This window comes from Brachypodium distachyon, chromosome 2, assembly GCF_000005505.3.
Source record: "Brachypodium distachyon strain Bd21 chromosome 2, Brachypodium_distachyon_v3.0, whole genome shotgun sequence".
Classification (NCBI taxonomy): domain Eukaryota; kingdom Viridiplantae; phylum Streptophyta; class Magnoliopsida; order Poales; family Poaceae; genus Brachypodium; species Brachypodium distachyon.
Genome location: NC_016132.3, coordinates 38,831,305 through 38,845,702, shown reverse-complemented (window position 1 = coordinate 38,845,702; position 14,398 = coordinate 38,831,305). Strand labels below are relative to the sequence as shown.

General features: G+C 48.7%; 1 pseudogene; it reads right to left on the bottom strand.

Annotated features, from left to right (window-relative positions):
* Positions 1–1,270: 1,270 nt before the first annotated feature.
* Positions 1,271–12,005, bottom strand: LOC100838985 (annotated as a pseudogene).
* Between the last annotated feature and the right edge of the window lie 2,393 nt (positions 12,006–14,398).

Below are 14,398 nucleotides of genomic sequence, written 5' to 3'. Positions count from 1 at the left end.
TAGATATTCGGGTTTGATATACCCAAGTTGCATAATTTTTAGTTAGAGATAAGTTGATTGTTCAGCCGTTGGATCTAGATTGTGTTTTAAAATTCGCAGCGAAAGGGAAATGAGTGACTTTGATACTATCGACAAAAAATTAAATCTTTTACTTAAAAATTCAGGCGCCTGAGATATGGACACACCCATAGATATTTGGCAAAATAAACAGGGTAAATTTCAAGAAACCACGGTTTTTAGGACCCGTCTCACTAGCTCCAGTTTTTGCTAATTTGCCAATAGAACCACACATTTTTGGTCAGACTGTATCAATTGTTCACAAATTTTTTACATCACATGAATTATTAAACTACATTTTCTTAGTTAGGCCTAGGGTGGGAGCTCTCAGCTCATTTATCTCTAACGTTTTTTTTCTTTTTGTTTTTTAGAACAACGATCTGACTTTGTTTATTCAACGAACAAAATAAAACTGATCAAAAAATTAAGGCGACAACAAAGATTTCGCATAAACCGAAAATTATAACAAAAATCTTTGAAGTCAAGTTCTCTAGTCGCATCGATCGCATTTTGATATTTCTCCAAATTTTTGAAGCCAAGTTCTCTAGCCGCCCTTTCTGGGGAGGAATCCGGCGAGGGTTCGAGCGGAATCCGCGGAAGGGGAGCAGGAGCGCGGTGGCGGTGGCCGTTGCGGTTTGGGGAGAAGGAAGGGGAGGAACGGAATGGGGCTTGGGGCTCCTTTTTTTTTTTATATCGCTTCTGGTTGCTCTGGTCGGGTCTCCCTCTCACGTCGCTCCATGGGCTGGGGCCTGGCCTAGAGTGCCTCTCCTGGCGACCAGCCCAGCTCAAGGCCCATTTGCGAGAGATTGCGACCTAGGACGACTACATCTTTTTCTCCAAATCCTTAAAAAAAAACCACCTAACATATACCCCTCCATGTGCATCTAATCTGGCATCAAAAGTCTCCAAGCAATCTTTGTTTTCGAGTTGTTGAATTTCAGATTTTTTTCACCCACATCTTCTGACGTCTTCTGGAAGTTCCTACCAATGCTCGTCCATGTGCATCTAACATATACCCCTCCATGTGCATCGAAAGTTTCCAAACAATCTTTGTTTTTCGAGCTCAAACACCGTGACTATTGATTCCTCAGTGGAGGAGGAAGATGAAGATCCCATGCATAGCAGAGGGACAAGAATTAAGAGGCTCCCAAGGAAGAGATCAACAAAGGAGAACTTCACCCAGATCCAATCCCGCTAGCAGCTGAGAGGGTCGTTGACAACCCTCCAACGGGTTTTGGAAGAATCAAGCGCATAATTTTTTTGAGGCAAGTTCGCCCAATTTTCAGCTAGTCTTTGTTGTAAAGTACACAGTGATGTACATACAGATGTCGACCCCAACAACAATAAAATGAAAAACAAGGGAAGATGGCCGATACACACACACATGTATATATATGGAGTTTACGAGAGATTCACTCTCACGTGCTTCAGATGCTCCGCTACCTGCTGCCTCTGCACCTTTTCCTTCAATGCATCGCGAACATAATCACCCAGCCGAACTTCCCTGAGGCTTGTGAGGACTGCCAGCCCGGAGATCTCCTTCAGCAGGCACCGATCAACCTGCAGCAGCTCGAGCCTAGGCATTGCCTCTTCTTCAAACAACACCGATTCAAGTTTAAATAATCCCTCAAGCTCCAGCACCACGAGGCTTGGGAAAGATGAGCCTTGGAAATGGAGCTGCTTCCCATCGAACGACCACCTCTTCAGGCGTAGAACTGCAAGATTTGGTAGCACCCCAAGGGCATGTATGGCATCATCTTGCCCTAACATGGAACGCTCCAGCGTCAACTTGGAGAGATTCTGAAGCTGATGGATCCATGAGGTTACTCTGACTAGCCTGCCCCACATCTTGAGGCTCTCGAGGCAGCTTGGTGGCAACAAACCCTCACACAAACTACCATCCAACTTGGCCAAATTGCGAACACTTTCCCTGACAGAGATCGAAGTTGATTGTGACCAGCAATGGCAGACCACAACTCCTTGCTGTTTTCCGCTGACACCACTTACTCCAAGCTTACGCAGCTGAGTGAGCTCTTTCAACTCGTTCAGAGTGGCCTTTCCATTGCCCCGTGCAATGTTGACAACACCCAGTGTCTGCAGGGCCTTCAGCTTACCAATCCCTCCAGGAACTTCAACACCATAGATCATCCTATCATCCAGATATAACCATTCTCTGCTAGGCACAACATGGTAAACCGGTATAAGTTGAGTATATCATGCATGTCCAAATCAGCATCTAAAACTTGTGGTCTCAAGAAAGCAGGACTCGTACACAGCAAAAGTAAACAAGACTTGTGCCACAAGTTCTTCAACAGAGAAACACCATCAAGATTTATGTATTTATGAAATATGTCATCCTCTCCTTTGACATTGCCAGTTATTCGCAAACATTTAGTTGTGCGAATGTGCTGTAGTTTAAGAAGCTTGGTGATTGTTGCTGGCAACTCAAATATACGCATACCTCTAACATCTAGTGTTTGGAGGTGCTTCAAATTCCCCAAAGAATTAGGCAGGCAGAAAATGTTCATACATTCTCGTAGGGAGAGGTAAATGAGGTGACAGAGCTGCCCGATTTGATCAAGATGATGATGTCTTAACCCTCTTGTGTCTTCCAAATCGAGCACTCGGAGGAACCTCATCTTATCAGAGATGAAAAATGGTCTCCACTCTCCAAACACAGTCAATGACCGTACATGTGACAAGTCCAGCATGCTCTCCAACACATCTTTATCCCTTTTCCAGTTGCTGCCTATGACAAGATGCCGTATTGCACCTTGTGTACTGCTCAAACAAAACCCTCCTCCAGTGTGAAAACAAAGTTTTCCTCCCTTGCCTTTGAGATGCATATTTCACGGATGATATCATGAAGTTGGCAAGAATTGATTTGCGCACTGTAATGATTCACCTCTTCCCCTGACAAGATCATACTCCTATCAAAAAGCTCCTCGAAGTACTTACGACCAAGTTCCTCTGCAGTCATGCCATGCTTATCCCTTGAGTAACCCTCTGCGATCCACCGCCTCACCAAGCGATCCCACCTAATTTTGTGGTCTTCTGGAAATATGGACAGATATAAGAAAACAGACTTCAGATGGTATGGCAAACCATCATAGCTCCTCATAAGAACTGACTTTATTGTCTTAAGCTCAGGATTGATCTCCAGTTCGGAGCTAATATGATCATTCATCTTCCTCCATTCAACAACAGTTTTTGGCCTGCTGGCGAGGAAACCACCTATAGTCGATATTGCAAGGGGAAGTCCATCACATTTCTTTAGGACAAGCCTTGCTTGCTTCATCATATCAGGGACTAACTCAATGGTTTCACTGTTGTCCTTGAATACCTGCAACGCATATGGTTTTAGTTGTCAAAGAAATTAATGTATTATATGTCAACACATTTCAGTTTTGGTACTTGCATCGAAAAATTTGTACTGCAACATAAATATGTTTAAATTTGCACTGTGCAGAAAAAGGAAAAATATTGAGCTTAATTTACAAAGAATGTTTCTTTGTTTTTCATACAGTACACATACATTGCATACACATTTTTAAACGTGACTTATCATGTTACTTATCATGCAAGGCGAACAGATTATTTTTACAAACGATATATACATACTCATACATAATAAGTACAGTGTACATGAGAAAAAGTGTAAAATTGTATGACACATAAATGCATAACACCACTCATGTTCCGCCTACCCTGATTTGGTACACAAAACATTAGCATCTTGACATGGGCAAACTTGGCACCACACGGGCCAGTGGCCAGGTGGTGCAAAGCGGCAGCGGTCCCTTTCCACTGGTGGTAGCATTATGCGGCTAGCGGGCCAAGTCAGCAGCTCACAAGTGGCGGCTTGTCAGCGAATCCGTGATGTTGCGGAGGCGTGGTTTGGCGCAGTGTGTACCATGTTCTATGTAACGAGCCAAGTCCCACTAAAGTTTCTCACATGACGAGACATGTAGCAGGCCAAGCCCACATGGACGTGCATGTGAAGTGCGGCATGTCTCAAGGGCTGGTAGCTGCTTTGCATGTGGGAGGGGGTAAATATGTTCAATGAGCAATTTTGGTACCAAGCACATTTTTAAAAATCCTAGACGTTGCTCACAGTATGTTCACTAGTAGCTAGACTGAGGTTGGTTCTAAAAGTTCCAAATTAACTTCGAGACCCAAGGCCTCAAAATGTCAGGTCTGTGACATAGTACAGAATCATGTCATCTATTTGGAATGCAGTGGGCAGTTTCCTAGCTCTAATATTTACTTCTATTGCACAAGACTATTGAAGTTCATACTTTATTTTCCAAGAACATATCAGCTTTTAAACTTATAAAATCTGAGTTAACGGAAAACTTAATGAATATATTATCGTATGGAAGGGCAGAAAGAATAAAAGTTAAAGAAGCACCTTTCTTTTAAAGAGCTCAAGTGCATCATCATCTTTGAGACCTTCAAGACTGTACATATTCTTGTATTCACTTGAACAGTGTTTGGCGATATTTTTCTCCCTCGTGGTGACTATGACCCGTCTAGCATTTTGCAAACAATTTTCTACCAAATCCCATTCTGCAGTGGATGATATATCATCAAGAACAATGAGGCACTTCTGTGTATTTAGAAGCCGATTTAACTCCTCCTTCAAGTCTAGAAGTTTCATCACTGCTATGTTTTCCTTCTTTTTACCAGTCGCTGTTGCACCAGCAGGATCTTCCTGAATATCTTTCTGTAGTTGCAAAACTAAGCTTCGGATAAGCACTTCAGGGTTGAATGGACGCAATGCAGTGGCCCAAGCCTGCTTCCAGCCACTAAGTTGTGGGCTTCGATAGACAATCCTGACAAGAGTGGTTTTTACAAGACCTCACATTCCCCACACAGAGATCACCTTACCGTCTCCCTCCCCCCTGGTCGGATCAATTAATCCAATCACTTTAGATTTGTCTGTTACTCGCCCAGTGAGCATTTCATCAGTTAGTGTCATTGTCCTGCTTCGATGAAACTTCTTTCCATCAGTTGAGGCAGAATCTTTGCCTCTACCTGCATCCTTAGGTTCTTGATCTTCCTCTTGTATTTCATTGGTGGGCACTGGTCGATCAGTTTTGGCTGTTGTAGCTTTGATTGAGTCAGAGATAGGCACATCAGAACTTGGTGCCGATATAACCTAGACATAAAGACGATATCTGAGCAAACCAAACGTTGAGCAATTTATGTATCTGTACTCTACATATTTCACATTAAACACAAGCTGAGAGGTACGAGAAATGGTAATGTAAAATTGATGCCAGCAAAACTATAAAGTTTGCTTAAAAAACAATGGACTTACTATATAAAATTTTAAGCCAGTCAATATGTTAGGGAACTCTTCCATGTACACAGTTCACAAAATAAGTAACATGAGCGCTTACTTTATGCAATTTAAATTATTTTTTATGCTTAAAGTTTCAGTTGCACACAGCAAAGGTTTTAAAAGGCTGCTTCGTTCATGTTTAGCATTGCTAGGAGGCATGTCCAATGATTTTGTCACAAGTTAACATATAGGGGCAAATCTAAAGCATCACCATAATTCAAGTCTAATGTATATCTTTCAGCGTCTAATTCAATTGAAGTTCTTCATCTATAGACTTTGGTAGGGGGGTTTGTTCAATTAAACGGAAAATAAACAGAAGAATGAGTCATCACCCATAAAGGAAAGAAAGAAACATACTAACGTCGGAAGATATAGTAGATAAGAACTTACCTTGTGGTGGTGGAACAGATAAAGAGTTTGATCGGATGACAACTGCTTGAACACTGACACTTGGTAAGGTTTCTCCGTGCACAAGCTTGCAATTTCAGCTTGCTGCATAGAGACTATGATTCTGCTTTGTTTCTTGTTCTCGGGGAAGAACTTTTTTATGCAAAACCATTCCACTATCCTGGACAAGTCATCAATCACAATTAGGTAACTACTCTCACTCACTTGTGCATCAAACACATCAACCATCTCACTTTCGGTCATGTTTTCCATCTTCATTAGAACATTAACCCCTGTAGTTTTTCTTTTCCATGACTCTCCATGTTTCTCAGGAAAAATTTCATAAAATTGCCTCACAAGGCACTGGATGAACTCTTTTGGATTAAATGGATGCATCAACCTAATCCAAGCGCGAAATCCAAACTTGTCCAATATCTTGGGGTCGTCATAAACCTCCTGGATGGCAGATGTCTTCCCAAGATCGCCACTTGTTCCCCACACTGCAATCACCCTAAGTTTCTCCTCCTCACTGGTGATCAACTGGTGGAGGTCCATCTCTGATTTTTCCTTCTCCAGGTCAGCAAGCCTTGCTTCGTTGATGCCAAACATTGCCGCAGCGGCAATGCTGGCCTGCTCCTCTGCTGGAGAAGGCTTGGAGCCGGAGCTCTCCTTGATGAGGCGGTAGCGCAGGTTCCTGTTGCTCACATCCTCCATCTTGGCCCTAAGCTCCTTCACCTCCTTGGCGATGCGACGCCTATCCCCCACGGTGTGCAGGCTACACCACCATGTTAGGCAAACCGAATCATATATTCGGTTACCATATTCTGTTATCCTCTTCCATATTTAGTGCTCGAGATATTGCATATAATCGGGCCATTTTGGTAGAGGGTTAGCGTTGATTCTTTCCATGTATATCTTGTACATCTGCCTATATATATGAGATAGCAGGAAAGCCACGATTGTGGGCAATCATTCTCTTTCTATTCTCTCTTTCATGGTATCAGCCAAACGATCTTCCCCGCCTGTCTATCTCCACTACCGCCGCCGCCCTAAGGTTGTGCGCCGCGCCTCCTCTCCCTCCCCTTCCACTGCAGCCATGTCCGACGACGGCGCCCAGCCTCATCCTCACGCCGCCCTATGGGCTCAAGCCACTGCTGTTCAGAACGTCAAGAGCCTCATCCCGGTCACTCTCAACCTCAAGGCTTCGAACTTCACCAAGTGGAGCAACTTCCTCCAAATCGCCGTCACCCAATACGCCCTTGCCGATCACCTCTCCACCGCTACTCCTCTTGACGACGAGGAGTGGCAGCGGATGGACTCCACCGTCCTATGCTGGCTGTACGGCTCCATCATGCCCGACATCGCCGACATGGTCATGGCCGCGGGAAGCACGTCCTTCGCCGTCCTTGGCGGCATCGCCGCCCTCTTCCGCGACAACCAGCAGGCGCACGCGGGCTACCTCGGCCAGAAGTTCCGCAACATAGAGCAAGGGGACAAGAGCGTCACCGCCTACTGCCTCGAGCAGAAAACGGTCGCCGACGCCCTCGCCGACGTCAACGCCCCGGTCTCCGACAACGCCCTGGTGTGGAACACCATCAAGGGCCTCAACGACCACTACAAGGACATCGGCAACCTCGCACCCCTCCTCACGCCTTTCCCCACCTTTCTTCAATTCCGCAACATGCTTCTTCTCCAGGAACTCAAGCCCTCCACCACGAGTTCATCCTCGCCATCGGTCTTCTACGTAGCCCCTCCTGTTGGGGGCTCTCGCGGCGGCCCTGCTCCTCCGCCGCAGCAGCCTCACGCCGGGCGCCCCGGCTTCGGCTCCCCTTACGGCGTCCTTGGCAACGCCCCTGGCAACGGCTCCGGCCGCAACAAGGGCAAGAAGAAGCACCACGGGGGAGGCCACGCCCCTGCCTTCCCGAGCCTGCAGCACCCCTGGACCGGCGCCATCTACATGCACCCGATGGCCGGCCCTAGCCACAGCGCCGGTCTCCTCGGTCCGCGCCCCCATGCCCTGCCACCACGCCGGCCCAGGGCTACATGGCGTTGCCTGCTCCGTCGTACGCGCCCACGACATTCACCTACGACGGCTACCAGGCCTACGGCACTCCCTCGACACCGACATGGGACCCCTCCACCCTCGCGAGCCACTTCAACACCATGAGCTTGCAGGCTCCCCAGGAGTGGGTCATGGACACTGGAGCATCCGCTCACATGTCTTCGGACGCCAGTAGTCTCAACTCTCTATCTTCTAATCCTCCACATAAACATATCATGGTCGGAGATGGTTCCTCTATTCCTGTCTCTCACTCCGGTCATGCTTCTATTTTTACCTCCTCTCCTCATCTCACTCTTCGTGATGTTCTTGTCACTCCTCGCATAGTCAAAAATCGAATTTCTGTTCGTCAGTTTACTCTTGACAATTTGTGTTCTGTTGAATTTGACCCTTGGGGTTTTTCTGTGAAGGACCTCAGAACAGGCGCCGTGATTCTCAGGTGCAATAGCTCGGGGGACCTCTATCCAGTCACCACCTTGCCGCACGCCCTCACCGCCCTCACAGCCGACTCCACTCTTTGGCACCGCCGTCTTGGTCACCCTGGCCCCGACGCGTTCCGGCGCCTCGTGTCGTCCTCGTCGCTCCCCATTAATAAAGTGCACAGGGGCTCTAGTTTATGCCATGCTTGTCAACTTGGTCGTCATGTCCGTTTACCTTTCTCGCCTTCTACCACTCGTACTCTTAGGCCTTTTGAATTAATCCATTGTGATTTGTGGACTTCAAATATTGAGAGTGTTTCCGGTTATAAATACTTTCTTGTCATTTTAGATAATTTCACTCATTACTTGTGGACGTATCCCCTCCGTAAAAAATCTGAAGTTTTTCCCTTCTATCTAACTTTCGTGCTTATGTTGCCACACAGTTTTCTCTCTCCCTTCAAGCCATTCAGTGTGATAACGGACGTGAATTCGACAGCCGCGCCCTTCAGGACCTCTCCACCACACATGGGGTTCTTCTGCGCTTCTCGTGTCCTTACACTTCCCCACAAAATGGTAAAGCCGAACGTATCATTCGCACTGTTAACGACATAGTCCGCACACTTTCCATCCAAGCGAGCATGCCTCCAAATTTGGGTTGAAGCTCTTCATGCAGCCACGTATCTCCTAAATAGATTACCTACCAAAGCATCCACTGCGCCATGTCCCTATTTCGCCCTTTTTTCTAAATCACCTGACTACACCCTTCTTCGCACCTTCGGATGTCTATGCTATCCCAACCTCTCCTCCACCATGCCTCACAAATTGTCGCCCTGCTCGGCAGCCTGTGTGTTTCTTGGTTACCCCTCTAATCATCGCGGTTACCGCTGCATGGATCTCGAGTCTCGTCGCATCATTATTTCTCGCCATGTGGTCTTTGACGAAACTTGTTTTCCTTTTTCCCCAAATTTTTCTGTGTCTACCCTGCAGCAGTCTTCATCACCTCCGGATGACGACACGATCGACGTACCTGCCTCGGTCCTCGTGCCACCCATGCACGCTAGGCTGCGTCGGTCTGCTGGGGCGCGCCGGTCCGCGGGACCGCCCCCAGCCTCCCCTGCGCCTGCTGCTTTGACGCCCCGGACGCCGGCCCACGCGCCGGCCTTCTCGGGCCACTCCTCGCCGGACCACGCGCCGGCCTCCTTGGGCCGCTCGACCTCCTCCACGGCCCAGCATACGCCGGCCCACGAGCCCGCGTCCTCCAGCGACGCCAGGGCTGACGCGCCCTCTGGCTCCGCGTCTCCTCAGTCGAGCTCGCCTTCGACACCGCGTTGGCCGCCGTCCCCGCCACCTGGCCACCAGATGCTCACCCGTCGTCAGGCTGGCAAGGTCATCGGTCCATGCCTGCGCCTCAACCTCCACGCTGCTCCGGTTGTCGCTCCCTCACCAATCCCTAAGTCTGTTCGTGGTGCTCTCAAAGACCCGAACTGGCTGGCTGCTATGACTGCTGAGTACGGCGCCTTACTCGCCAACGACACGTGGGATCTTGTGCGTCCTCCCTCCACCGCCAACGTCGTCTCTGGCAAGTGGTTCTTCCGTCACAAGTTCAAACCGGACGGTAGCCTCGATCGCTATAAAGCACGTTGGGTGCTGCGCGGTTTCTCCCAGGAGCACGGCATTGACTTCGACGAGATCTTTAGCTCCGTGGTTAAACCAGCTACCATTCGGGTTATCCTCTCCGTCGCTCTCTCCTCCAACTGGAAGATTCGCAAGCTCGATGTCAAGAACGCCTTCCTCCATGGGCGTCTCGACGAGGTGGTCTTTTGCCACCAACACACTGGCTTCGTCGACTCCGCTCACCCTGACCATGTGTGCCGCCTCAACCGCGCTTTCTATAGTTTGAAGCAAGCCCCTCGTGCGTGGTACCACCGCTTTGCGATCTTCATCACCACCCTCGGCTTCACCTGCTCGAAGTCTGACACCTCGCTCTTCATCCTCCATGGTACACTCGGCACCGCTTACTTGCTCCTCTATGTCGACGACATCATCCTCACGGGGTCTACATCGCTCTTACTCGAGCGACTCATCGCCGCCCTCAGCGCCGAGTTTGCCATGACTGACTTGGGCGAGCTTCATCACTTCCTCGGCCTTGCCGTTCGACGTGACTCTCAGGGGTTGTTCCTATCTCAGACTCAGTACGCTCTCGAGATACTCGAGCGTGCTGGCATGAGCTCCTGCCACTCTGCTTCGACTCCCGTGGACACATCGCCCAAGCTCGCCGCCGAGGCCGGCCCTCCTGTCGCCGATCCTTCAGAGTACCGGAGTCTTGCTGCTGCCCTCCAGTATTTGACGTTCACTCGACCAGACATCGCTTATGCCGTGCATCAGATATGCCTCCACATGCACGACCCACGTGATCAGCACTTGTTGTTGGTTAAGCGAGTTCTTCGGTACGTCAAGGGCACGCTTCACCATGGACTGCAGCTCACTCCTTCGTCCACGGATCGCCTCGTCGCCTATACGGATGCGGACTGGGCGGGCTGTCCGGACACTCGTCGCTCCACCTCCGGCTATTGTGTGTTTCTTGGCGATAACCTCATCTCGTGGTCGTCCAAGCGACAACATACAGTCTCCCGCTCCAGCGCTGAAGCGGAGTATCGGGCTGTCGCCAACGCCGTCGCTGAAGCCAGTTGGCTCCGCCAACTTCTCCAGGAGCTTCACCGACCTCTGCGCAGTGCTACCATCGTCTTCTGTGACAATGTCAGTGTTGTCTACATGTCCACGAATCCAGTCCAGCATCAGCGCACCAAACACATCGAGATTGACCTTCATTTCATTCGAGATCGTGTTGCGCTGGGGCATATCCGCGTTCTGCATGTGCCTTCGTCTCGACAATTCGCGGACATCTTCACCAAAGGCCTACCATCACCATTATTCTTGGGCTTCCGATCCAGTCTCAGCATCCGAGATCTCCCGTTGCGACTGCGAGGGGATGTTAGGCAAACCGAATCATAAATTCTGTTACCATATTCTGTTATCCTCTTCCATATTTAGTGCTCGAGATATTGCATATAATCGGGCCATTTTGGTAGAGGATTAGCGTTGATTCTTTCCATGTATATCTTGTACATCTGCCTATATATATGAGATAGCAGGAAAGCCATGATTGTGGGCAATCCTCTTTCTATTCTCTCCTTCACACCAAGATGCCTTCTTCTCCGAGTACAGGGCGAAATCCATGAGGCTGTCCTCGACGTTGTAGGCAACGTCGCGGACCTGCTTCACCCAGGTGGCAAGCACCTTGTGTTGGCCACGTTCTTCATCAGCGGTCATCAGGAAGGACTGCATCATCTCGAGCTCGTCCACAATGAAGGAGACATCACCCTCAACGCCGAGCTGCAATGCGACCTCCTCCGCGGCCTTTGACCTAGCGTAGCCCAGGGCTCCATCGAGCACGGCCTTGCCCAGGCTCACCACTGTCGTCTCCATGCGCTCTCGTAGCTCTCAACTCTCAACCTCTGGTTTGTGAGTTTGGCTTCGGTGTGCACGCAGCCAACTGCAAATGACCTCTTTTGGCTTTAGTGGTGGTAGGGTAACAAAAACTAACAAGCATCTGGTTCTAGCTTGAATGTAAGGAGTTCCTTCACATTCGATGCTAGCCTATGGTGGAATGCAAAAGTGATACTGAACTTAGCTGCTGTGAGAAGCATCTGATGCTGTACTAAACTTGAGTGAGGAGATATGGACCTTCTGGGGGCACGCTTCTTGCAGGAGGTCAGGTAATAAGGCATCTCCTTTGGCCTTCAGTGGCACGCCTTGCCGGGGAGGTGACCTCTCTGTGCCGAAGCTGCCGTGACGATGCTTCCCCGCGAAGGAAATGTCGCCGCCGCCGCTGCCACCGTCGTGCCGTCTTGTGCGTCGGCACGACCTCCGCCGCCGAAACCTCGTCGGCCACGATACCGGAGCGCCGCCGCCACTGTAATCGACGGCCGGGTGGCGGACCCATATCGCACCCCGCTGCCGTCGCGCCAAACCTCGCCGCCGCGGCCGCCGCCACCACCTCGACGCCTCGAACACGCGCCGGCGCATCCATCATCGAATCGCAGGAGCACGAGGAGCGAAGGGAGGGGATTCGCGGATTTTGGGGACGATAGAGCAAAGCTTACTTTGGTGCGTTTACGCTTTCAAGTGCATAGAAGCGTATTCCACCTATTTTCTCCACAGAAAGACGCACACTGGCAACTGGGCCCCATGCAAACTTGGACGAAATTTTGTCTTGATTCCATTCATGTTTTGTATCCATTCAAATTCAAATTCCGAAATGCCCATCCATCCCTTTCCTCTGATTCTCTTGTGTAACAACAGAAACAGTGGAAGCTTATACCAAGCCATGGAAAAAAGAACATGATAAACAGAGGGATTCTGAATTGGACTTGAAAACTTGGAAGCAACAACTTCCAGTTAGACAAGAAAACTCATGGCATCAAGAAGGATTCTTCCATATCACGTTCACGTTTACGAAACGAAGAATTCATGTTTGTATCCTCCAACGGTTTTTGGAAGTATCAAGCACGTCAATTTTTTTAGGCAAGTTCCCCCAATTTTCAGCTAGTCTTTGTTGCATTTGGATCACAGATTGTTTTGTAAATGAAATGTCATGTATATATCAAACTGATCTGAGTATAGCCTCAAAATCGAAAAATGCTCCGTAAGTCCTTTGTGTATTCTAGGAAAATAGTTTAGGCAAAGACACCGAACACCAAAAAAAAAACCATGTCTTTTTTTTGAAAATTCCACCATTCTATTAGTAATCGTCAACAACAGTGAAAAAGCTCCTTGACTGCTCACGACTTCCATTTCCAAGCGCCCTGGATGGCGGCATACTGATAGAATCGATCTCTAGAGTTTTTTTTGCTGCTACTTTTTTGATGGTTGATTCATTCATGTATCACCTTGTCTGAAGCATGATTGTAATACTTTGATACTATTGCTACTCTTTAATAAATTAGCTGTGTGCCTTGATGGAGAGGCCAGAGCTAGGCTCCCCACTTCAAAAAAAACCCTCCAAAAGCAATAAAAATATAAACATATGTTTGGACCACGTCTAGTCGTCCTAGGAGATCCGTCAGTTACATGACTTCACACGCTCTTCGCCAGCACTAGATGCATCACCGGAGCGAGGACATGGCGGGGAGGATCTTATTCTGACTTCACGAAATAACTGTCGCCTCACCATCCCGAAGAAGACACTAAAAAATGACTTAAACGGCGGATGGAAGCGAAGCAGATTGGCGGTGTCGCCGGCAAATGGGACAGAACCCTAGATGGGTTTAGGGTCGCCGCCTCTTCCTATCGCCTCTCCGTGGAGACCCGCCATACGTGTTTGTATAATTCGATCTTAGCAAACAACGTACGAAAAAAAGCATGTGGTTGATATGTGTAGACATAAAACACGAACCCTCCGTACTTTGCTCATTTGCTAAAAATGTGCCTCCTCTGCTTCCTTCACTTTGGAGTAGGTCTCGGCGGTCTCTGCGATTGGCTCTGGTCTCTTCTTGGCGGTTTTCTACGGCTAGTTTGTCGCCTGCCCTCCTGCCGCCCATGTAGGCTGCCGCCGGCACCAGCGCCGCCGCCTCGCAAAGCTCCTCCGCCGTCTCTAGACTCGATTTCTAGGGTCCGGTTCATCGGCCGCTTCTCCTCCCAACCTCCGGCGACGCAGGCAGGTGAGCCGATCTGCCGATCCCTTCCCTTTCTTTGTCCCTCGCCCGCAGCCTGATGTAGTTGGTTTCCTGCACGAGACTGCAATTTCTGCTAGGTTGATTCTCTTCATCCTTTCCTCTCTAATTTGCTGGCTGTGATATCCTTAATTAGTGAATCCTTGTTGCTAATCTCTGAATTTGGATTGGATTTCTCAGTACCCTTCAATTTTAGACCACAATTCTTCTGGTTTTCTTCTTCCGGTTTTCGTTGAAATAAGCTTTAATTGTTCTTGAAAAATATTGCAATAATTAAATGGCCCTTGTGCTGTGGTGACGTGTGATCAATTTCCACGCCCTTTTTAAATAAATTCCACAATGTAGTGAGATGTTTTGCATCCATACATGGATCAGTACCTGGAACTGCTGGATCGGG